Source organism: Bos indicus, chromosome 18 (genome assembly GCF_029378745.1).
Source record: "Bos indicus isolate NIAB-ARS_2022 breed Sahiwal x Tharparkar chromosome 18, NIAB-ARS_B.indTharparkar_mat_pri_1.0, whole genome shotgun sequence".
Classification (NCBI taxonomy): domain Eukaryota; kingdom Metazoa; phylum Chordata; class Mammalia; order Artiodactyla; family Bovidae; genus Bos; species Bos indicus.
The window spans coordinates 17,541,834-17,554,830 of NC_091777.1; the positions used below are offsets into that span (position 1 = coordinate 17,541,834).

At 46.2% G+C, this 12,997-nt stretch overlaps 1 non-coding gene across 1 annotated transcript; it reads left to right on the plus strand.

The window, feature by feature from the left end:
* The first annotated feature begins 12,680 nt into the window (after positions 1 to 12,680).
* On the plus strand, positions 12,681 to 12,752 carry TRNAC-GCA (transfer RNA cysteine (anticodon GCA)). Its single transcript has one exon. It is a non-coding gene; the product is annotated as a tRNA-Cys (tRNA).
* The last annotated feature ends 245 nt before the right edge of the window (positions 12,753 to 12,997 follow it).

A 12,997-nucleotide genomic window follows, 5' to 3' on the forward strand; every position in this document is an offset into this window, starting at 1 on the left:
CCCCGCAAAAGCAGAGGCAGGTGCTCTGAGAGTGGGAAGCGAGCATCCCATCTCTAGGAAGGAGGAGGGATTGGTGGCACACCGGGGCCAGGGAGGCTGGCATTCCAGCCTGCAGGCAGTGGATTGACTTGTTCACGCCTCAGTACTGTGCGCACTGCTTTGCGCCAGGCTCGGGCTGTGCTGAGGGAGCAGCTGCAGACTGACACCCCTAGGCTCTCCGGGGTCTGGGGAGAGGTGACTGCCAAAGTCCTTTCTGTCTCCTTTGCTGCTGAGGTGTGGCTGGTAACGCTGACCACACTTGGGCAGCCCTGCAGGGAGCAGAGGGACAGGACCACCAAACTAATGAGGCTCCACTCACATATGCCTTGCCCATGAATGCCACCTGGTGGGCCGCTTGCCAATTGCCCCTCAGACCACACCCCAGTGCCCCAACACTGACCCTGGGTGGATCAGGACACCTGGACTCTGTCCAGGTGCGTTGATAAGGCTGGTCTGGGCCACTGTGAGCCTGGGTTTCCTCATCTGTATACATGAGACCAGTGGTTGTAAGTTAACGTGCATAGGGGGCTGTGTAATAGAGAAAGCCTGGAACTGAGTCAGGTCATATCTGGATTCTGAATCTCCATTTTCTCATTTCTCAACCTTGTGACTGCACGAGTCACTTAGCGTCAGTAAGCCCGTATCTCATCTGTGAAATGGGCATGTATTGGCCTGCTCCAGGGCTACTCACAATAGCTACTTGACCTCAGTGCTGGGCTCTGGGGCAGCTTTTCTAGTGATTCATTTTGTTATTAATAAGAACCCTTTGTAAGCTCTGAAGGGCTGCACGCATGCCATCCATCGTTATTAATAATCAACTTAAGGTCATGAACTTGAGTCGCTTGGGAAGGAAGTGTTGGGGGCAGATGTTGCCCTGGGGGATCTCCAGTCTGGCAGCATCCTTTTTCCTCTTCTCTGCTGGTCTGAGAAATCAGCTGGTACCAGGAGTGTCAGTAGGAACCAGACAAGCTCCTTCTCTTAAAGGAAGTCCCAGTTCTTGGTTTTCCTCTACCTACTAGATGTTGCCTCTTCCAGAGGGGCTCAACCCCCACCCCATAGCCTCAGCCTCATCATGAGAAAAACTTGAGGCAAATCCCAGCTGATGGACATTGTATAATAAGTATGGCCAGTTCTCAGAACTCTCAAGTTAATTGAAAACAAGGGAAGTCTTGAGAAACTATCATAGCCAAGAGGAACCTAAGGAAACGTGGCAGGTAAATCCTGGATGGGATCCTAGAATGAAATAGGGGTTGGGGAAAACTAATGTGAATCTGAGGGAAGTATAGGCTTTATTTAATCATGCATTGGCTCATTAGTTGTAACAAATGTGTGAAACATACAAGTTAGATATTAACGATAATAGGAGCAATTGCTTGTGGGAGTGTATAGACTGAATATTTGTGTCCTCCCCAGATGGGATGATATTAGAAGGTGGGGCCTTGTGGGGATTAGGTCATGGGGGTGGAGCCCTCCTGAAGAGGATTAGTGCCTCATAAGAAGACACAGCTTGTTTATGGTCTCTGCTCTCCTCCAGCTCCAGTACTCTTGCCTGGAGAATCTCATGGGCGGAGGAGCCTGGAAGGCTGCAGTCCATGGGGTCTTGAAGAGTCAGACACGACTGAGCGACTTCACTTTCACTTTTCACTTTCATGCATTGGAGAAGGAAATGGCAACCCACTCCAGTGTTCTTGCCTGGAGAATCCCAGGGACAGGGGAGCCTGGTAGGCTGCCGTCTATGGGGTTGCACAGATTCGGCTATGACTGAAGCGACTTAGCAGCAGCAGCAGCAGCTCTGCTACAAGGGGAAGACAGCTGTCTGCAACCTGGAAGAGGGCCCTCATCAAGACACTGGATCTGCCAGTACCTTGATCTCAAACTCTTCAGCCTCTAGAACTGTAAGATATAAATGTTTATTGATTAAGCTACTGGTCTATGATATTTTTGTTATACCATCCCAAACCAAGACAGGGGCAATATATAGGAACTATCTGGATTATCATTACAGACTTTCTGAATATCTAAATCCATTTTTGAACAATTTATTAAAAAAAAATGCTGGTTTTTAAAAGAATAAGATTGTCACCAGAATGGTAATTATCTCAGGGAGGGTGGGTATTAAGAGATTTTTATTTTCTTCCTTATTCTTTTGGGTTTTTTTTTTTTTTTTTTGTATTTTTTATACTAAATTTTTAAAACTTAAAGAAAGAAAGGGAGGGAGGGAGAAAGAGAGCAAGGGAAGCAGAGAAGGAGAGAAAGAGAGGCGGGGGGAAGGAAGAAAGAAAGGGAAGGAGGGGGCAGATGAAGGAAGACAGAAGGGAGGAAGGAAATCTAAAGTTAATGCAGTGGCAAACACCAGCCAGCTCATCCATCAGCTGTCTCAGGTGAGAGGCAGGGAGGCCCGGGTCCCTTCCTGCCAGATGAGTCCTCAGAGGTTCAGGGTGCCTCAGCTGTCCTGATCTTGGGCTCTCACCCCAGGGCAGGTGTGTTCAGGGGCCTGATGAAGCCTTAACTCAGCATGTCCATCCTAACTACAGCAGCATCCTGGGCGTTCTCCTTCACCTTGCTTGGGAAAGCTGCACCCCCGGTGCCCAGAGGGCTGGGGGTCCAGCCAGTGCAGGTAGATGACTCAGGAGTGCTGAGAGGACCAAACGCTCCATCAGTCTGGCCCCGGGGCTTTTCAAGTTTTCCTAAATCCCTCTCCCAGCCAGTGACTCACCCTCAACCCCCACCTACTAGACAGGCAGCTCAGAGCTGCATCACTGACTGTGAGCAGGGAGGGGGCATCTGGCCTCTGAGGTCCAGACAAGCCAGCTCACAGCCCCACCATGCTCTGGGGAGTCCAGTGTTCTCGAGTTTGGGGCAGATTCCCAGAGGCCTCACTTTCTTGTGGTTGGTTTTGGCCTTGGCTGTCCCTTCTGTCTGCTGTCTCTCTTCTGCACTTTGGGGACCTCAGAGAAGCCCTTTGTCAGTTTCTGTGCGAAAAGATAAAAGGACAATCTCACCCAGGGCTCAGGAGTGAGAGCTTGTCCGAGGCATCAAGAGAAAGGGTCACACAGGGGCCACAGCCCAAGCCCTTAAAGTGACCAAGGGCCTTCTGGCCCTCTCCCCGCTCCTCCCCTTCGCCTCCTCCAGGCCTGTCCTCTTCATGCTCTGATGTCTTCCCCTCACTCTGCTGGGCTGGGGCTCTCCTGCACCCCAGTTCTCCTGTTACCGTCCCATCCTCGCAAAACACACTGCAGACAGCCTGGCTGCTGCTGTGCGCACACCACGTGCCCCTTCCCAGGGACTGTCCTCCGTATTGCTTTGAGGAGCAACGCTGCATCTGCAGTGGCTGGTGTGGCCTGGCCCTGCCTCGCCTCACGTCAGGCGGTCCCAGCTCTGCCCGTGGCCTCCCTGTCCCTCTTCTATGGCCCCTCCAGCCGCACGGTGTTTCTTTATGCTACAACCATCTTCAATTCTCCACTTGCTGGTGAATCCTCTCATCCTTCAGATTGCTGCTTCCGTGTGGTTCCCTCAGAAATCGTGCATCGTCCACCCTCTTGGCACATCTGTACCTCTCACTTCTGTGTGTGCTTTTCTCATTGTTTCTGGCCTCCGCCAGACCGGAAGCTTCAGGAAGGAAGGGGCTGCATGCAGTTCTACTTTGTTTTATCCCCAAGTCCTAAGTCTGGTGTGTAAATGGCTCTCATGTCAACTAGGATTGGGTTTAGCAGTGAGTGACAGAAAACCCAGAATAATAGTGACTTAAAGAAATATACACTCATTCTTGTCTCGTGTGATCAAAAGCTGCTGGTAAGGAGTCCCATTGCTTACACCATGATTGTGGAATGGTGACCCCATGTTGGTCAGGAACCCAGGCACCTTCTACCTTGACTTCAGTGCCATGGTCCATGATGGCCACTCTAGCTATCACGGCCAAATTCTAGCCAGCAAGGAGGAGGGAATGCAAATCATGCTCTTTTGTCAGGCTTCTCAGAAGTTTCATACACCACTTCCACTTACCTTCCTAAGTCTCATCACCACACATGCCAGGGAAATGTAATCTATGCCAGGCAGCTGTGTTCCCAGCTAAAAGAGGGGTTCTGTCTAGGGAGAATAACTAGCAGAATCTGCCACGCTGCTGCTGCTGCTGCTAAGTTGCTTCTGTCATGTCCGACTCTGTGTGACCCCAGTAAATACTTATTGAATGGGGGAATCATTTGATACAGCAGTCCTCTAAGGTAGATATTATTCCCATTTTGTAGATGAGTGCACCGAGGCTCAGAGAGGTTAGGGCAACCTTCTAAAGGTAGTAAGTGGGTGGCCCTGGTGTCCTGGGACATTGGAACCAGGTTCAGATTACCTGCTGCCTTCCTGTGGCCCCCTGGACTTTGTCTTACTCACTCTAGGCCCGTTTTCCCATCTATACATTGAGCCTGTGGGTCTCTGGGCTTCTGTGTTGCCACAACAAATCTGAGGTCTCATACATGGGAAGAGCCAGAACCTTGCAGTCCACAGCATGGGGCTCCATCCACGGGCTGGCAGAAGTCTAGACTAGCTCCGTGAGAGCCCGGCCTCCATTCCTCCCTCTGAGGGCTCTGACCCCCCAAGGAGGACCTGCTCCTGACCTCAGCCTCCCCCACCAGGATCCTAAGGCCCCCATGAGCCTTCATCATCCTGTCAACGTTTGCTTCCTACAGCCAACTAGGATACGAAACTCCCCACCAAAGCAGGACCCCAGACGCTGGATCTGGGGGGCCCATTTCTGCCGCTTGCCTAGAGGCTGCCCATGAGTCAGTGGCTGCTGGGAACACTGACTGGTTTCTCGGTGTTTGGTCCCAACAAGCTTTCTTCCACCCGGGCCTGCCTGCTCTCCCCTAGCCTGCCTTTGACATGAGCTGCAGACTGGGGTAAAACACTTCCTTTCTCCACCACCCCAACACATCCACCAAAAAATGCTTTTGCATAATCCACAAGGTATTTGGCCTCCAGGTGCAAGCTTGTCTTGCTGACAGTCTCCCCAGAACACCAGTGAGTTCATCCCCAAACAGTGCTTTCCCACCCCTGCTGCTGTGTATGTGACATCGCCTCCCAAACACGTTTAAACTCCTCTGTTCCGTGAGGACTCAATTCATCTCTCATCATTTATCCACCCATCCACTCATGAACTATTTGTTGATTGACTACTATTAATACATACCACATTAGGCTAAATGTAGAGAGTTCAATGATGAAAAAATAAATCCTCATGGCCTAAAGGGAAAGATGGACATTATATATAATAACCTCAATGAATGTTTGATTACAGCAGGAGCTACACCCACTAAAGGAAGGAAACACAGTTCTATGCACTCATTTCTATCACAAAGAATTTTTTAAAATATTTATTTATTTATTTTGGCTGTGTCAGGTCTTAGTTGGGCTTCCCTAGTAGCTCAGCTGGTAAAGAATCTGCCTGAAATACGGGAGGTCCCAGTTCAATTCCTGGGCTCTGAAGAACCCCTGGAGAAGGGATAGGCTACCCACTCCAGTATTCTTGGGTTTCCCTCGTGGTTCAGATGATAAAGGATCCACCCGCAGTGTGGGAGACCTAGGTTCAAAAGATCTCTTGGAGGAGGGTATGGCAGCCCACTCCAGTACTCTTGCCTGGAGAATCCCCTGGACAGAGGAGTGTGGCAGGCTATGGGGTTGCAAAGAGGTGGACATGACTGAGCGACAGCATAGCACAGCGGGTCTTAGTTGCGGTACACAGGCTCTTCGTTGTGGCAGGCGGGCTCCAGAGTGCATGGGCTCCATTAGTTTGAGGCACATGGATTCTCATGCTGAGGCATGGGCTCAGAAGCTGTGGTACATGGACTTAGTTACCCTGCCACATGGGGAATCTTAGTTCCCCAACCAGAGATTGAACCCATGTCCCTTGCATTGCACAGTGGATTCTTAAGCACTGGACCACCAGGGAAGTCCCTCTGCCACAAAGATTTATTGAAGGCCTTCTACAGTCAGGCTTTGTTCCACGACAGTGTATCAGAAAATCCCAAACTAGATTGGGGTCCAATTTGAGTTATTCTGGAGGCTGAGTCAGAGCTGATTAGGAAAGTTAGGAGGGAGCCTGGGGTGGGTGAGTGTGTGTGCAGAGTACTTTAAACTGAGAATGTACAGGTCCTAGAACTTAGTACCTCCCAGAGGAAGGCAGTGGAGCCCAAGGATGGAGAGTGGAATGGGACTGGGCGTGGTGCTTGTTCTGTGTACCACCTGCCGGTCCATCTCCCTGGTTAGATGTAACCTCCCCAGCAAGTGCTCTTCCCTTTTACCCTTGAGGCCCCAAAGATTCACCTGCACGGCCTGTCCATAAGCAGGGAGGAGTTGCTGGAGGGCAGGCATTGGAAAATTCTGAAAGAGATGGCAATACCAGACCACCTTACCTGCCTCCTGAGAAACCTGTATGCATTTCAAGAAGCAACAGTTAGAACCAGACATGGAACAATGAACTGGTTCAAAATTGGGAAAGGAGTACATCAAAGCCATATATTGTCACCCTGCTTATTTAACTTATATGCAGAGGATATCATGCAAAATACCAGGCTAGATGAAGCTCAAGCTGGAATCAAGATTGCTGGGAGAAATATCAATAACCTCAGATATACAGAGGACACCACTCTAGTGGCAGAAAGTGAAGAGGAACTAAAGAGCCTCTTGTTGAAGGTAAAAAAGAAGAGTGAAAAGGCTGGCTTAAAGCTCAACATTCAAAAAACTAAGATATTGTCATCTGGTCCCAATCGCTTCATGGCAAATAAATGGGGAAACAACAGAAACAGTGACAGACTTTATTTTCTTGGACTCCACCTACAGAGGGTGTCTGCAGCCATGAAATGAAAAGATGCTTGCTCCTTGGAAGAAAAGCTATGACAAACCTAGAGAGGATGTTAAAAAGCAGAGACATTACTTTGCCAACAAAGGTCTGTCTAGTTAAAACTATGTTTTTTCCAGTAGTCATGCATGGATGTTAGAGTTGGACCCTAAAGAAGTCTGAATACCAAGGAATTGATGCTTTCAAATTGTGATGCTGGAGAAGACTGTTGAGAGTCCCTTGGATGGCAAGGAGATCAAACCAGTCAATCCTAAAGAAAATGAACCCTGAATATTCAATGGAGGGACTGATGCTGAAGCTGAAGCTGAAGCTCCAATATTTTGGCCACCTGATGTGAAGAACTGCCTCATTGAAAAAGATCCTGATGCTGGTAAAGATTGAGGGCAGGAGGAGAAGGGGGTGACAGAGGATGAGATTGTTGGATGGCAGCATTGACTCAATAGACATGAATTTGAGCAAACTCTAGGAGATGGTGAAGGACAGGGAGCCTGGTGTGATGGGCTCTCAAAGAGTTGGACATGACTGAGTGACTGAACATAACAAAGGCATTGGAAAGCAGAGGAAGGAACTTTGGGTTTCTAGTCTGGCACAGAAGGAGCTTGGAAGTTGCCACTATGTCCTAACAACAAGTTAAAAAACTAAACAAACTGAAAAATCAGCAACTCTTCTTAAGACCATCAGAGAAGTGAGGTTGCAAAACTGGAGATTCAGACAGGTTGGATACAGAGAATTACAACTTATTAGAGCAGAAATGTCTGCAAGAACCAGTGTCAAGGAAAGGAAACCTGAACTGTAATTAGTGAATTGTTGGAGGCTCAATGTGAACAACTCTGAGGGTTAAAAACTCCAGGGGGACCCTGTCATGGGGGATCTACCACGCTTTTGTGAATTTTATCTCCAGGAGCTCTATCAGGGTCTCACAGTGAATGTTGGAGATAAAAAATCCCCTGTGCTCCTGGCAGGGGGAAGGGAAAAGACATCATTTTGAAACATACCACAGCACTCTGTTCTCAACAGGCAAGGAGACTCTATTTGCCAGACCCTGAATTGGGGGTTTTATTAGAGCCTAATCAACCTAATCAATGTATCCAGGAGATAGTGGAGGAAAGAGGAGCCTGGTATGCTACAGTTCATAGTGTTGCAAAGAGTTGGACATGACGTAGCAACTGAACAGCAACGACCAACCTGGGAGAAGGGAAATACCTGTCTCAGGCCCACTCTAGCCTTCCATTCGGAGGAAACGAAACACACAACTCCAGCCCCTTCCAGCCATTGTGCCACCTAAGGCAGGGGGTGGGGGACAAATGAGAAGCACTGATAGTTCATAATTCAGGGCGCAGGGTCGCCAAAAGACCAAGATTTAATCACAGGACTACAGAATACTTTCCTCCTACATCTCACTGCTACTTTACTAAAGGCCTATTTACCACAGTTCCTTTTACCCAGTATATCATGTCTGCCTTTCAACAAAGAAAATACAAGACACATTAACAGGCAGGAACCACAGTTTGAAGATACTGACAAGCATCAGAACCAGAGTCAGTATATGGCAGGAATGTTAGAATTACTAGAACAGGGATTTAAAAAAAAACTATGGTAAATATGGGAAAAGTAGACAACATGCAAGAACAGGTGGGTAAAGTAAGCAGAAACATGTAGTTTTTAAGAAAGAACCAAAAAGAAATGCTAGAAATTAAAAAAAAAAAAAAGTAACAGAAATGCTAAATGCCTTTGATGGGCTCATTAGCTAAGGAAAGAATCTCTGAGCTTGAAAGCATGATAATGGAAACTTTCAAAATTAAAAAGCAAAGAGAAAAAAGACTTAAAAAAACCCACAGAACAAAATATCCAAGAATTGTGGAACAACTTAAAAAGTGCAATGGGACTAGCAGGAAAAGAAAGAGAGACAGGAACAGAAGCAATATATGAACAATAATGACCCAGACTTTTCCAAAATTAATGTTAGACAATAAACCATGGATCCAATAAGCTCCCAAAACAGCAAGCATGATAAATGCCAAAACAAAACAACACAAAAAAATTACACCTAGGCTTATCATATTTAATCTTAAGATAATCAAAGACAAACACAAACTCTTGAAAGACACCAGAGGGAAAAAATCCTGCTTACAGAGGAGCAATGATAAGAATTACATCTGACTTCTCTCCATGCAATCTAAAAGAAAGTAGAGTTAAATATTTAAAGTGTTGAGAGAGAAAAGACTCCAACCTAGAATTCTGTGTCCTGCAAAATTATTCTTCAAAAGTGAAAAAGAGATTAAGACTTTCTCAGATAAATAAAAATTGAGGAAACTAGTCATCATAGAACTGTCTTAAATATTAAAAGAAGTTTGTCATAAGAAGGAAAATGACATAGGTCAGAAGTTCTGACTTACATAAATCAAGAGCATTAGAGAATGAGAAAGTGAAAGTGAAGTTGCTCAGTCGTGTCCAGCTCTTTGGGATCCCATGGACTGTAGTCTACCAGGCTTCTCTGTCCATGGGATTTTCCAGGCAAGAGTACTGAAGTGGGTTGCTATTTCCTTCTCCGGGGGATCTTCCTCACCCAGGGATCGAACCCAGGTCTCCTGCATTGCAGGCAGACGCTTTACCCTCTGAGCCAGAATGAGAAGGTGGATGTAAAAAAAACTTACTATTTAATTGATCTAAGAGGCAACAACTTGCTCAAAATAATAATAACAACAATGCATTTGAATATATATATATATATACACACACACACACACACATTATATATTTTTGACAGCACTGGGGCTTCTCTGATGGCTCAGTGGTAAAGAATCTGCCTGCACTGCAGGAGACCCACTCCAGTATTCCTGCCTAGACAATCCCATGGACAGAGGAGCCTGGCCAGCTGCAGTCCATGGGGTCGCAAAGAGTTGGACATGACTGAGTGACTAAGCAGAAGCAGCAGGACAGCAATGATACAAGGGATGGGAGAGAGAAATAAAAACATTATAATGCCCTTGCAGTACCTTAGGTGAGGTGGTGTAGTGTTGTGGGCTTGGATTAATTGTAATTAATTGTAAACATATATTGCAAGCCCTAGGCCAACCATTAAAAAAAGAAGTATAATTCATACGCTAAGGAGAAAAAATAGAACTATATAAAATGCTCAATTAAAACCACAAAAGGTAGAAAAAGTATAGAAGACAAAGATAGAAACAAAGAGCAAGGGCAACAGATAGAAATCAGTAATAAATATGGTAGATATTAATCCAATTACATCAGTAATCACTTTAAATATCAATGACTTAAATATAATAAATCAATTAAAAGAGATTATCAGAGTGAAGTAAAAAAACAAGACCCATCTATATGTTGTCTACAACAAACCCACATTAAATATAAAAATACATGTAAATTATAAGTAAATGAATGGAGAAAGTTATACCCTTCTAAAAGGTGCTTACTCCTTGGAAGGAAAGTTATGACCAACCTAGACAACATATTAAAAAGCAGAGACATTACTTTGCCAACAAAGGTCCATCTAGTCAAGGCTATGGTTTTTCCAGTAGTCATGTATGGATGTGAGTATTGCATTGTAAAGAAAGCTGAGTGCCAAAGAATTGATGCTTTTGAACTGTGGTGTTGGAGAAGACTCTTGAGAGTCCCTTGGACTCCAAGGAGATCCAACCAGTCCATCTGAAAGGAAATCAGTCCTCGGTGTTCTTTGGAAGGACTAATGTTGAAGCTGAAACTCCAACACTTTGGCCACCTGATGCAAAGAGCTGACTCATTTGAAAAGACCCTGATGCTGGGAAAGATTGAGGGCAGGAGGAGAGGGGGACGACAGAGGATGAGATGGTTGGATGGCATCACCGACTCAATGGACATGAGTTTGGGTAGACTCTGGGAGTTGGTGATGGACAGGAAGGCCTGGCATGCTGCCGTCCATGGGGTTGCAAAGAGTTGGACATGACAGAGTGAAAAAACTGAACAGTAATCAAAAGAAAGAGTAACTATATTAATTTGTGAAGGAGCACACTTCAGAGCAAGGAAAATTATCATGGATAGAGAGGGGTACCACATAATGATAAAGAGGTCAATTCTCCAAGAAGACACAGCTATCTTCTGGTATATGAATCTAACAACAGATTATTGAAACATGTGAGGCAAAAACTAATAGAATTACAAGGAGCAAAGGATTATCCACTACTATAGTTGGAGACATTATCACTCCCTAAGAGAAATGTGCAGATTCAGCAGGAGGAAAATCAGTAAGGACATAGTTGGACTCAACAGCACCATCAGTCAACTGGATATAATTGACATCTATAGACTAATGCATCCAACAACAGCAGATTTTACATTTTTCTCAAGGTCACATGAAACATTAATCAAGATAGACCACATTCTGGGCCATAAAATACAACTTAACAAATTTAAAGGAGTATAAATCATGCAATGTCTGTTCTCAGACCATAATAGAATTAAACTAGAAATTAATAACAGAAAGATAGTTGGAAAATCCCAAAGTATTTGGAGATTTAACAACACACTTCTAAATAGCACATGGGTCGAAAAGGAAATCTCAAGAGGAATTTTAAAACATTTTGGACTAAATGAAAATGAAACCACAATTTATCAAAATGTATGGGATGTAGCAAAGGTAGCGGAGAAGGCAATGGCACCCACTCCAGTGTTCTTGCCTGGAGAATCCCAGGGACGGGGGAGCCTGGTGGGCTGCAGTCCATGGGGTCGCTAAGAGTCGGACACGACTGAGCGACTTCACTTTCACGTTTCACTTTCATGCATTGGAGAAGGAAATGGCAACCCACTCCAGTGTTCTTGCCTGGAGAATCCCAGGGACGGGGGAGCCTGGTGGGCTTCCATCTATGGGGTCGCACAGAGTCGGACACGACTGAAGCGACTTAGCAGTAGCAGCAGCAGCAAACGTAGTATTTAGAGGAAAATTTATAGCATTGGATGTATGTTTTAGAAAAGAATAAAGATTTAAAATCAATAAGATAATCGTCCAACTCTTTGCAACCCTATGGACTGTAGCCCATCAGGCTCCTGTGTCCATGGGATTCTCCAAAGGCAAGCTCCTGTGTCCACGGGATTCTCCAGAGGCAAGAATACTGAAGTGGGTTGCCATGCCCTCCTCCAGGGGATCTTCCCAACCCAGGGATCGAATCTACATCTCTTATGTCTCCTGTCTTGGCAGGCAAGTTCTTTATAATTAATGGTCCCTGGGGACCCCCACAAGTCATTATACACTTGTCCAAACCCATGGAATGTCCAACAGCAAGCGTGAACTATGGATTTTGGGTGATAATTTAGGGTCACTGATTGTAATATATGTACCTCTCTGGTGCGGGCATAGGTAGGTGTGTAGGGAAAGGGAGTATATGGGAAATCTCTGTGCTTCCTGCTCAATTTTGCCTTGAACATAAGCTGCTCTAAGACATGAAGCTTATTCATTGATAGAAGGAGGAGGGGTCAGGGAGAGCGAAAAGGTGCAGGAGGAGAGACAGGCAGTACTGTCCCATCTCAGGGCACTAGCAGCAGCCACCCCAACTCCCTGGACTATGGGGGCCACCTCATTCATCCAGCCAACGCTGAATGAGACTGAAGTGCCAGCCCTGGGACAGATCAACATGGATCAGCTCCAGTGTGCTGTAGCGGCTCTCAGTCCTGGCTGTACACTCTAGTCGCCTGAAGAGCTTTGAAGCTGCCCAGGCCCAGGCCACACTCCTGAACAACTGGAGAATCTCTGGGGGTGGGATCTGAGCATCAGTATTTAAAGTTCCTCAGGTGTAATTGGGCTTCCCTGGTGGCTAAGATGGTAAAGCGTCTGCCTGCAATGCAGGAGACCCGGGTTCAATCCCTGGGTTGGGAAGATTCCCTGGAGAAGGAAATGGCAACCCACTCCAGTATTCTTGCCTGGAAAATTCCATGGACGGAAGAGCCTGGGAGGCTATAGTCCATGGGGTCGCAAAGAGCTGGACACGACTGAGTGACTTCACTTTCACTTTCAGGTGTAAGGACACAAATGAGCTTATTTACAGAACACAGACAGGAAACAGGCTTCAAAAACAAACGCACACAAATGAGCTTATTTACAGAACACAGACAGGAAACAGG